This window comes from Uloborus diversus, unplaced genomic scaffold (assembly GCF_026930045.1).
Source record: "Uloborus diversus isolate 005 unplaced genomic scaffold, Udiv.v.3.1 scaffold_422, whole genome shotgun sequence".
Lineage (NCBI taxonomy): Eukaryota > Metazoa > Arthropoda > Arachnida > Araneae > Uloboridae > Uloborus > Uloborus diversus.
In genome coordinates, this window is record NW_026558596.1 from 2,514 (window position 1) to 12,300 (window position 9,787).

Sequence of the window (9,787 nt, forward strand, 5' to 3'; positions counted from 1 at the left end):
CCCAACTCTGACAATATTAGTATTCCGTCTGTTTTAAATCCTCCAAACACAATAATAAATCAAAATAGACAAAACGTAGCTCAAGGACCAATTAACAATACGAACTATGTTACTCGTAGTGGGAGGGTAGTTAGGCGACCTTCCTACTTGAGGGACTATGTCTGATCTGAAAAGGGAGGTGTAACATATTAGTGAAGTTATGAATGGCAACAGTTGGAGTTGTCAAATCTTAAGAACAAAGATGCTCGTGATAATAGTTCAGTTGTAATTCAGTTGTTAATATGGATGCCGATATTGGATTCAGTTTAAATAAAATTATTATTTTAAATCTTATTACTTTATAATTCCCTTGTGATTATAAGAAAACATAACAATAGCATTTAGATTTCATAGATACAATGAACGGCGTTTTTATAATCGCTGTTACATGTGCATTATATAAAATATGTAAAGGAGAATAGTTATGGTAGATATTGTTCAAATCACAACTTGACTTAAAAATGTTAGTTTAAAACAATTACAACGACTCTCCCATTGTAGATTTTTAAAAAATATATTAAACACTATTGAATTCTTTTAAACTAAGCACAGGCCGCAGTCTTTTAAGTACCCTATTTTAGGATTTTTAACTAGTGTTAACTATATTGTGAAAAGAATCACAAATGTTTTAAAATTGAGTAACAGTTAACCTTTTCTTTTTCTTTTCTTTTTTTTTCTAAAACCCATGACGATCTGTTTCGATTTCGTATCACATGTCATCAGATATGTCTTTAACTAATCATATCATAAATTTTCAGCTGCATTCAGAAATCGTTTTTGTTGCCCCGCCCCCCTCCCGTCCAAATAAAGCTTGATTAGAAAATCAAGGTCTAAAGAAGTAGATGATGAAGATGCTTGTGATGTTGTGGCTGTAAAATTAAAACACAATCTGAAAAAATTAATCATTTATTTAATGAAGAAGATGACTATTGTGATTCTCTTCGATTTTTAAATTTCTATACAGAATTGATACCAAAGCGGAATAGTTAAGTTATAATTCCATTGTGTTACATAAAAATCAATTGATTTAAAAGCTAAAACATCGCTGAAGGGTTGTTCGGGACACTGGTGAAAGATAAATAATATTAAACCAAGATTTCAATATTTCTTTAAAGAACCCTAGTAGCACAAAAATATACAACGACGTAGGACCGACATAGATCGACGTTTTGAATCCCGATTGATAACGGATACAGTTTTTTAAAATATAGAACTATGTCGAAGTATATTTTTTTCACTGGCTTTATATAAAAAAGTGGTTTTTACTTCTTGTTTCGATTTTTTTTAAATAGTTAGCCATAATTAAAAGCGTTTATTTCGTAATTTTCTTATAAATATGCAATTTAGGAGAAAAATAGAAAAATTTTGCGAACGTCGAAAAAAGTCGTTTAATGTCGAAAGAAAATATTGTGACACCGACATATTTCGACATCAATCTATAAAATAATCCCCATATGGTTTTCTAAACATAGTTCTGTGCCAAAATATGTTTTTATTTCGACATTTTATAAAAATTTCATATTTAAGCTGTTTTAAATCAAATGAGAGGAAAATAAATATACTTTTGCTTTGGTATATTTTCATTGGCAGATTATTAAAAGAAAAAAAAAAAAAACTTTGAAGCTGCAGATATCGAAACAATCTTTAAAATAAATGCCTCGAAGTTTTTACTGCTTATTTTTACGTTTGAAATCAATATGTCATTTTATTATACGAATAATATAGCGATATTCTTATTTGTATAGAAATCAGTAGTAAAATAGAAAAAATTGCAAACATCGAAAAAACGTTTTTTGACCAATTTCGACGTGAATCTGTATAACTTTAACCAAGACCACTTCCGGAACCGGATGTCACATGATCATGATGACGCTACTTTCAGTCTGTAAGTATTTGTATGGCGGCAAACGGCATGGCAACTTTGTGAAAGAAACATCGCCATTGATAAGTTGGATTCAGCATATTGAAACATCATTTTGCACTACAATTTAAGTAAGTAACATTACAAGCAAAGTTACAAAATATAAAATATTATGATTCTGTAGTTTTTGGCTGATTTTTGTATTATTTACAACGCTATTTCTTCTTATTGTGAGTTGAGTATTTGGAATGTGTGTTGAACTTAAGTTGATCTTATTCCATGTTATTTTTATTTTCCAGCTTTTAAAAATTGAGGTAGCATTCCCCCCCCCCCCCAATAATTTCAGTTCTTTTCTTACCCCTTCAAATTTTAATTTATACACTTGCTTTCATATTTGTTTTATTGTTTATGGCAGAGAATTATATTTATTTAGTAATGTTTGCATAAGATTTGTTAGCAAATAATGTACAAATAACATTATTTCCTATGCATTTAAGATGGTTTTATATTCCAAACTATTTTGGTCCTGTAAGTTTTTTTGAAGTACTTTGATCAAATGCATTTTCTTGATTAGCATTTTAAGATGCAAATAATTTTTGCAGACTTCCCCTTTCTACTTAGGATTAGGAATTAGTTTCTCAGTTTCATTTTAATCCAATGCATTTTATATTGATCTGGGATGGATGAAATAACTTTATTGGTACACTTCGACAAGGGTCCCTTTTTACAAAATGAGGAAAAGGATTTCACTATTATTGGGGAAAAAAAAGGAGTTGTTTTTCTGGTCTAAAATGCATTGTGTTAGTGTTTCAATTCAAATATTAGATATCTATTCAAAGTGTGTTTACCTTTGCTGCTCAAAATTTTGTTTTTGTATTTCAGTGCAAGGGATTTTAGGTTTTGGACACTAAAAAATGTTTCTAGTTTCACTTATTTTGTGTATGAAATTAGTTCATTTTGTTGTTAATAGTGCAAAATGTTCAGCGTTCAAAATTATGGCTAGTCCACTGGTCCCAGACCAGTGAAACCTGCATCAGACCACAAAAAAAAAAAAAAAAAAAAAAATCGGTGGTCCTCGGTACCACCAGCGCCTGGCAATTTATGATCACACTTTGCTAGAAAAAATTCAAAAGCATAAGCCTGGTTGATGCCTGAACTAATTATTAGCCAAACCATTCATTAACTTTTTTTTTTTCAAATCGCTGTACAAGTACATAATTTATATGAATCATCCACATTTTATTCAGCATTTGAAACTAAGTAAAAATGGCAAAATTAAATTATCAAATTTTTGGTAGCCCATTTTAAGGGTTGATTAATGAAATTAGTTTTCAGACATAACACCTGGCTATTTAAATGTTTATGGCCCTACAAAATTTTTTGAATGTAGTGCTTTATTTAATGTTAAATCAATTAGCTAAAAATAAGAAAGTTATATTTAAAACTAGTGGTACCCGGACGGCTTTGCACGTCGTAGAAAATTAAAAGGTCATTTGGTTCGCCTGTATATTTACAAATGATGGATGATGAATTCCTCGTCAATTTGCTATGTTAATTTGCTCGACCCTTGGCACATATCGTTGGCATTTGTTTGTCCATGTTATGATAATTTGCTTGGTAAAATGTTCCTAAAATTGGAATAGAAAAAGAACAAAATCGAATTTTGAAAAAATCGCTTTGAGGTGTTCGCCGAATTACATGGAAATCGGCCAAATGGTCTAGGCGCTATACGCGTAATAGACAGAGATCCAAATACAGACTTTCAGTTTCATTATTAGTAAAGATTACTTAATGAATGCAATCCTAAAGCGTAAATAATTTTACGCACAGACATATTTATTGGTTAAATTTAAAGCGGACCAATGATGTCTGTAGACTTGTACATTTTCATGTTGACTTGTACGAAGGACCAGTAGGATTTTTACTGATTCCTAACTTTGATGTTTGTCTAATTTATGTAAAGTACCTACCCCCTTTTGTGTGTGTGTGTTTAGTTTATGGATAGTTCTGTTGTTTGCATTCATTTTTCTTTTTCTATTACAGATTTGTTACCTAGTTAGTGTTTGAAAAATCTGCAGGAAAGTTAGTTTTGGGATATACTCAACAAGCAATAATGTTGCTGCAGACCCGGACAAAAATGGTAAGAAATCATATTATAGAAAATGTACAGTAGACTCTGCCTTATATGATTGGGGTCAATGTTATCAATCCTTTATTGCTATTATCAAAATCCCTCAGTCCCAATTTTCTCTATTCATTTGCATGTTCAAATAATCACTTTTTGTTATCATTTTTTAATGTTATCAGTTTTCAAACTCGATTCTTAACTATCAATGAACTATTCAAAAGAATCATCTTGTATTTAAGTGTGCCAGTGTTTGTATGTTTTAGAATTCTCCCTATTAGAGACGAGCACTTTGGCTGAGTGCTGCATACTCGACCTGTCACTACTTGGCCGAATACTGAATATCAAATATACTTTAAGAACCACAGACAAACACATGATGAATTTTGAACTCATTGGAACTGTAGTATAGACCTCCATGTCCACATAAGTTTTTAAAACAAAACTTCATCTGAAATTTAATTATTCATCATTTAAAAACTTTTGCTTGTGTCAAAAATTTTACAAAAATGTTATTTTTTAAAATTAGAAGAAAGCAAATAAATAAAAGGTATGATTAATCAAGTTGGAATTAAAACAAATTATATCAACCTATTATTATAGTTCTAGTTGCCAAATGTAAATAATTTTTTAAAGCAAATAAAGTGTTAAAACACAAATGTGCAGAAATCCTGCAGACCTGTGCTTCTACGTTGCAAGGAAGGTCTCTTTCTGTAGTGCATAAAGTGAGCTAATGAATGTAAATACATACAAAAATAATGTACTACAAAAATATCCGACTTTTGTCGGATATTTTTAACACATAAGCTCACATTTTGTGGATTGAAAAAGATATTCCTTGTAATGCCAAAACATGTGTCTGCAGTGTTCCTGCACATTTCTGCTTTTAACGTTTTATTTGCTTAAAAAAATGATTTATTTGCTTTTATTTTTAAATCGAAGGTATTTTTATATAAATTTTGTTTGTACCAAAAATCTATTTAATAATATAAAAATTTCATATTTTCTATAATTGCCTTTTTTGTCTCATTTTTAATAAATAAGTTTTATTAACTTTTTGTTGACATTAAAATAAAGATTTACTTCATTGAAGTATAACAAACTTCATTATTCTCAAAATTTAAATTTGAATTTTAAATAATTGCACTATATTATCTGCTTGGACTTTTTTTATTAACTGTAAACTCTATCTTGAACCAATATTCGATTTTTTTTTTTTTTTTTACAACTACTCGGTATTAGCCGAGTATCTGAGCAAAATTTGGCCGAGTACCAAGCAGTTACAGAGTACTCGGTACCCCTCAACTCCCTATTTATTCTAAGGAAAGGAGGATTGTACCAAGGAGTAGATTGTTCACACAAATCCAGCAACTTGTAGAGATATGCACACTTGAGGTGGTCTTTCTTATAGTAATTTGTAGGACTCGACTGATGAATCAGCGCCGATGGTTCAACAATTTAGCCATCGGCATCGGCTGCCGATGCTAACTTGCAGGAAACATCGGCCCATCGGCCTTAAAAACATCAAAAAGCCTATGGAATTGGCCGATGTTTTTGAAAAAAAAGGACCTTTGTTGTTTTATTTTTTAATACAAATTAAAGGGAGTTATTGTTTTCAAACAAAATTGTTTACTTAAATTTCAGTATGAATTTCTATTTTAGTCACCCCTGAAAAAGTTTTTAATACTGCATTCAGGTACTAAACAAGTTAATTATTGCGTTGTTTCTTGCGGCTGGATGTACGTATATATCTTTTATAAGTCATAACTCAAAAATGGTAAGTTGTAGAAGTTTAAATTTTCGCATGTGGGATATGCGCACGTTACAGTTGTGCACTTCCCTTTTTATTTTCGATCGGGTGTTATAAAAAGCCTATTAACTGATTTTTTGTGGTTATTAATTACTTATTTCAATGCAAAACTAATATAGCGTCTCAGACTGACGATCATTTGGTGATATATTGCAGAATTGGAGATCATGGAAACAAATATGACATGGCGAAAACCGGTTTTGTTTCCTTTTGTTAAATTACCGTCGGTTCAATGGGAATCTTTCATTTTTCGATGTTTGTAATATGAATTACAGTAATGCAGTAATTTCTGTATTGCTTCGGCGGAGCTACAAGTTTGGGGCCCGTCGAAATACATTTTAGGGCCCTATTTCTCTATCACAGAAGTCATAAAACATTTATCATAAGCATTTTTGTAACTCCTACGGTGCCCCTATGGTTATGGGGCCTCTCGCGCAATTGCAACATTTGCTATATTTTAAATCTGCCACTGCACGTCAAAACAAACTCGGGTGCAAGCTTTCAAACGTTTTTTTTGCTCAATGTTTATGATTATTTTGAACTCTATTTTTTACGACCATTTTTTGTATTTCCGAGAACACTTGCGTGCCCCTCCTCCCACTCCCTCAATTTCTGAAATTAAACTCTAGTTGTAGTTCTGAGTAATTTAAAACTAATACTATTCATAAAATTAGAGATTTTTTTTCAAGCTTTATCTATTGTTTAGGAAGAATTTAGAGCACTAATGTAAGAAATTGATTAAAGACGTTTTGAATGGTGACATAATTCGGAAAACAAAGGGACTTATGAATTTTTTCTTTGGAAATGCTGGAGTAGATTCAGAAACTCTTCCGAGGCGTTGGTGGTAGCGGTTCTGTTCTAAAAAAAAATTAAGCCGAAGTTAGGGGCCGAAGTTTAACGTGAGTTACTCCAAAATCAGAGTGACCTCCTCTAACCCACCCTCGTCGTTTCAAGCATTTTTTAAATATTTAGCGATTATTTATTTTGGTCAAGAAAAGTCATTTTGTTTATTTCTTATACTTGTTTCACCTATATTTTGTAATGCGCCATCTTTTTTACATCATTAGTAGCGATCGATTTTTTTTTTCTGTTGTAAGTAACTATTTTTATGTATTTTTATAAAATCAATGAATAAGTTATTTTCATTTTCAGCATATGTTTAACAATATGTTATAGAAAAGTTTCAAGGATTTTCTATTATGCAATTTTTTAAATTTCAGAAAATTGTTGTTAAATTGAAGACAAATTAATGATTAAACATTTACATTTCAAAACTTGCGAATATTCTTTTTTTAGTTCATACTTTTGATGTATAATACATCCTATAACTGTAAAATTTTTTGCATTTAAGTCGATTATTTCACTAATATTTTGAACATTTTCTTTTGTACACATGCATAAATGTCAAAAAATTTGGTTTATGGCTGGGAAAAATAACATGCATACAAATTGAAATTTTTAATGAAGAATTTAATTTCTACATTATTAGATTAAAATCAGTTGTATAAATACATATATATTTATACTTGAATGTTCACGTTGAATAAATATATTAAATAGTCAAAAAAAAAAGAAAAAGAAAACATAATTTTGACACATTTTATTCTGTCATATTTTCTCGGAAAATAATTTTGGACACAAAGGTTTTGAACAGGGCATTATAAAGCTTGCCAACCCCACTTTCATTTGCACATGTATAAACATAGGGAAATTTGATTACTTTATCAAAAAAATAAATAATTAATGCATACAAATTAAAATTTTAATCAAGAATTTAACTTCTATGTAATTAGATTAAAATCAGCTGCATAAATAAGTTGAATGTTCACATTGAATAAATGTTCAGTATAAAACATTTCTTTGATACATTTTATTTTGTTTTTGATGTTTTGTCACAAACTAAAATTTTTCTATAAATATAGTTTTGGACAGGACGGTAAAAACCAGGGTTTTTACCGTAGTGTCCGAAACCTTGCCAAGCCTGCAGAGAAGCCTAAAAAACGTACGTACCTAAAACTTTTCACACCATTTGGTTGGACCTTTTGACTCTATTTTCACCTCCATAAAAAGGGGATATGAACGGGAACCCCCTTTAGAGACACAAGGAATGGTGCAATCTTTTGAGCACCTTTTTTTGTATCTGGGCGCTTGAATCTCATTTGAAACCATTCTGCAATTTGGTATTCGAAATCTTTGCTAAGTTTAGTCGTGATAATTATTACGTTTTGCTACTTCACTAGAGCATTCTTTTTTCTCTAATTTTGACTCATTTAAAAAATTTCAATTGTTATTCTACTAAGACTTTTTTTCGTTACATATTTACACTTATTTTTAGTGATCATGACTAATTTTTAGAACAGTATTTTATTATGATTATGACCTTGTTATGTCGAAAACTCTGCCTATATATATGTATATATATATTTTACTGTTCCTTCGATTTCGTGACACCAAGAGCGTACTGTATTTATCAATTTATTACTGTCTGAAACGTGTATATTTCTCAACGACAAGAGAAATTAGGTGGATTAGAAGAGTTATTTTGATGGAAAATGAATGTTTCCTCTCCTATTGATAGCGAAAATTATTGTTTTACATTTTTACGTCAATAGCTGTTCTTAGCTTATATCTAGATATCTAGTCTGTTCAAAATTTTTCTCAACAAAAATGTTAACAAAAGCTAATCAATATTATATAATTATTGGGGGAAATTATTCGATTAAGTGGGGATCTTTAACATTGCGTCTGTGGAGAAATATTTGGTTCCAAGAGGTTTAGAGGTTTTATTCATATAAGCTGGGTATTCATTCAACTGTTTCCTGATTAAGCAGGGCTGACAGTATTTTCTAGGTTTTCACCACAGTTTCTACCTGCAAAAAACCTAGTTTTTTTCCATGTCCTGGTAAAAAACTAAACCCTGCTATATGTGTTGAAATTGAGAGTTCTATTCGGGAGGTTCGACTCCAAAACTCCTTGGCTGCGCCATTCATACTATTTCAAAGAAAAGTGCATTTTTTGCAATTTTAACATTACATTACTGGTACAATCAACATGACTAATTCAATTCTCCCCTGTGACTGTCTAAAAACAGATTGTTCTTACTCAGTATACAGTCGATTGATTGTATGTTATCGGAAAGTAGGAAAAATAATTCTCCATGTCTTTTCCATAATCTATCACAAAATAGCCAAAAATTGATGGTTTATTATTTTGTACAGTAAAAAATGTTTAATGTTTTTAATTCTTATGTTTTTTAGCTGGTGCTCCCTATGCTATTTCAACACGTGAAAACAAGATTTGGTTAACTATTCTGAAGACTTCATGTGTGGAAAGGATTGAGTGCTGCGAACAATCCCAATTCTCCATGGTGAATGGATGATTAGATTGTGTTGCTCCGGTCTTTACCTTAGTGTGTTTAATTGACTTCATATATTTACAGCTGATGCAGTGTTTCCTGTATATACTATGTAAACCAGTTCTATTTAATTCGTTTTTAATAAATATTTTAAGAAATAGTTTTGTTTCTACTCTTTATTTTGGCAAGATATTGTATTTTGCTACGAGAAGTCTTTAACTCTTGAATAACAACTTTATTCCCAAAAACTGAAAAACTACTAAGTAATTTCATGCCTTGCATAAAAGAAAATCTAAGAGCCTCAACCTGCATTCCTCTGTTACTGCTTTTAAAAATTACTACTAAAAAGTATTGCTGAAAAAGTACAATTTCAGTTTGTAGTCTCATGCTTAGAAGAAACATAAGTATACTCTTATTTTTCTGTTCTTTCTACTGTTTTTACTGATGTGGTTATTGTTTTATTGAAGATGTCATTTATAGGTATAGTATGGTGATTTATGCATAATAAGTAAAATATATTTAATGATTATTTTATATTTATTGGAATTTGAAGGTTGACTGTTTTTTTACTGTAAGAAAGCTTTATTTTTACTACTT

The 9,787-nt window shown here is 30.4% G+C and overlaps 1 long non-coding RNA gene across 1 annotated transcript; it reads left to right on the forward strand.

Annotated features, from left to right (window-relative positions):
- The first annotated feature begins 1,934 nt into the window (after window positions 1-1,934).
- Window positions 1,935-9,230, forward strand: LOC129233449 (uncharacterized). Its single transcript, XR_008581463.1, has 3 exons — window positions 1,935-2,031; window positions 3,944-4,040; window positions 9,093-9,230. It is a non-coding gene; the product is annotated as an uncharacterized LOC129233449 (long non-coding RNA).
- Window positions 9,231-9,787: the final 557 nt, after the last annotated feature.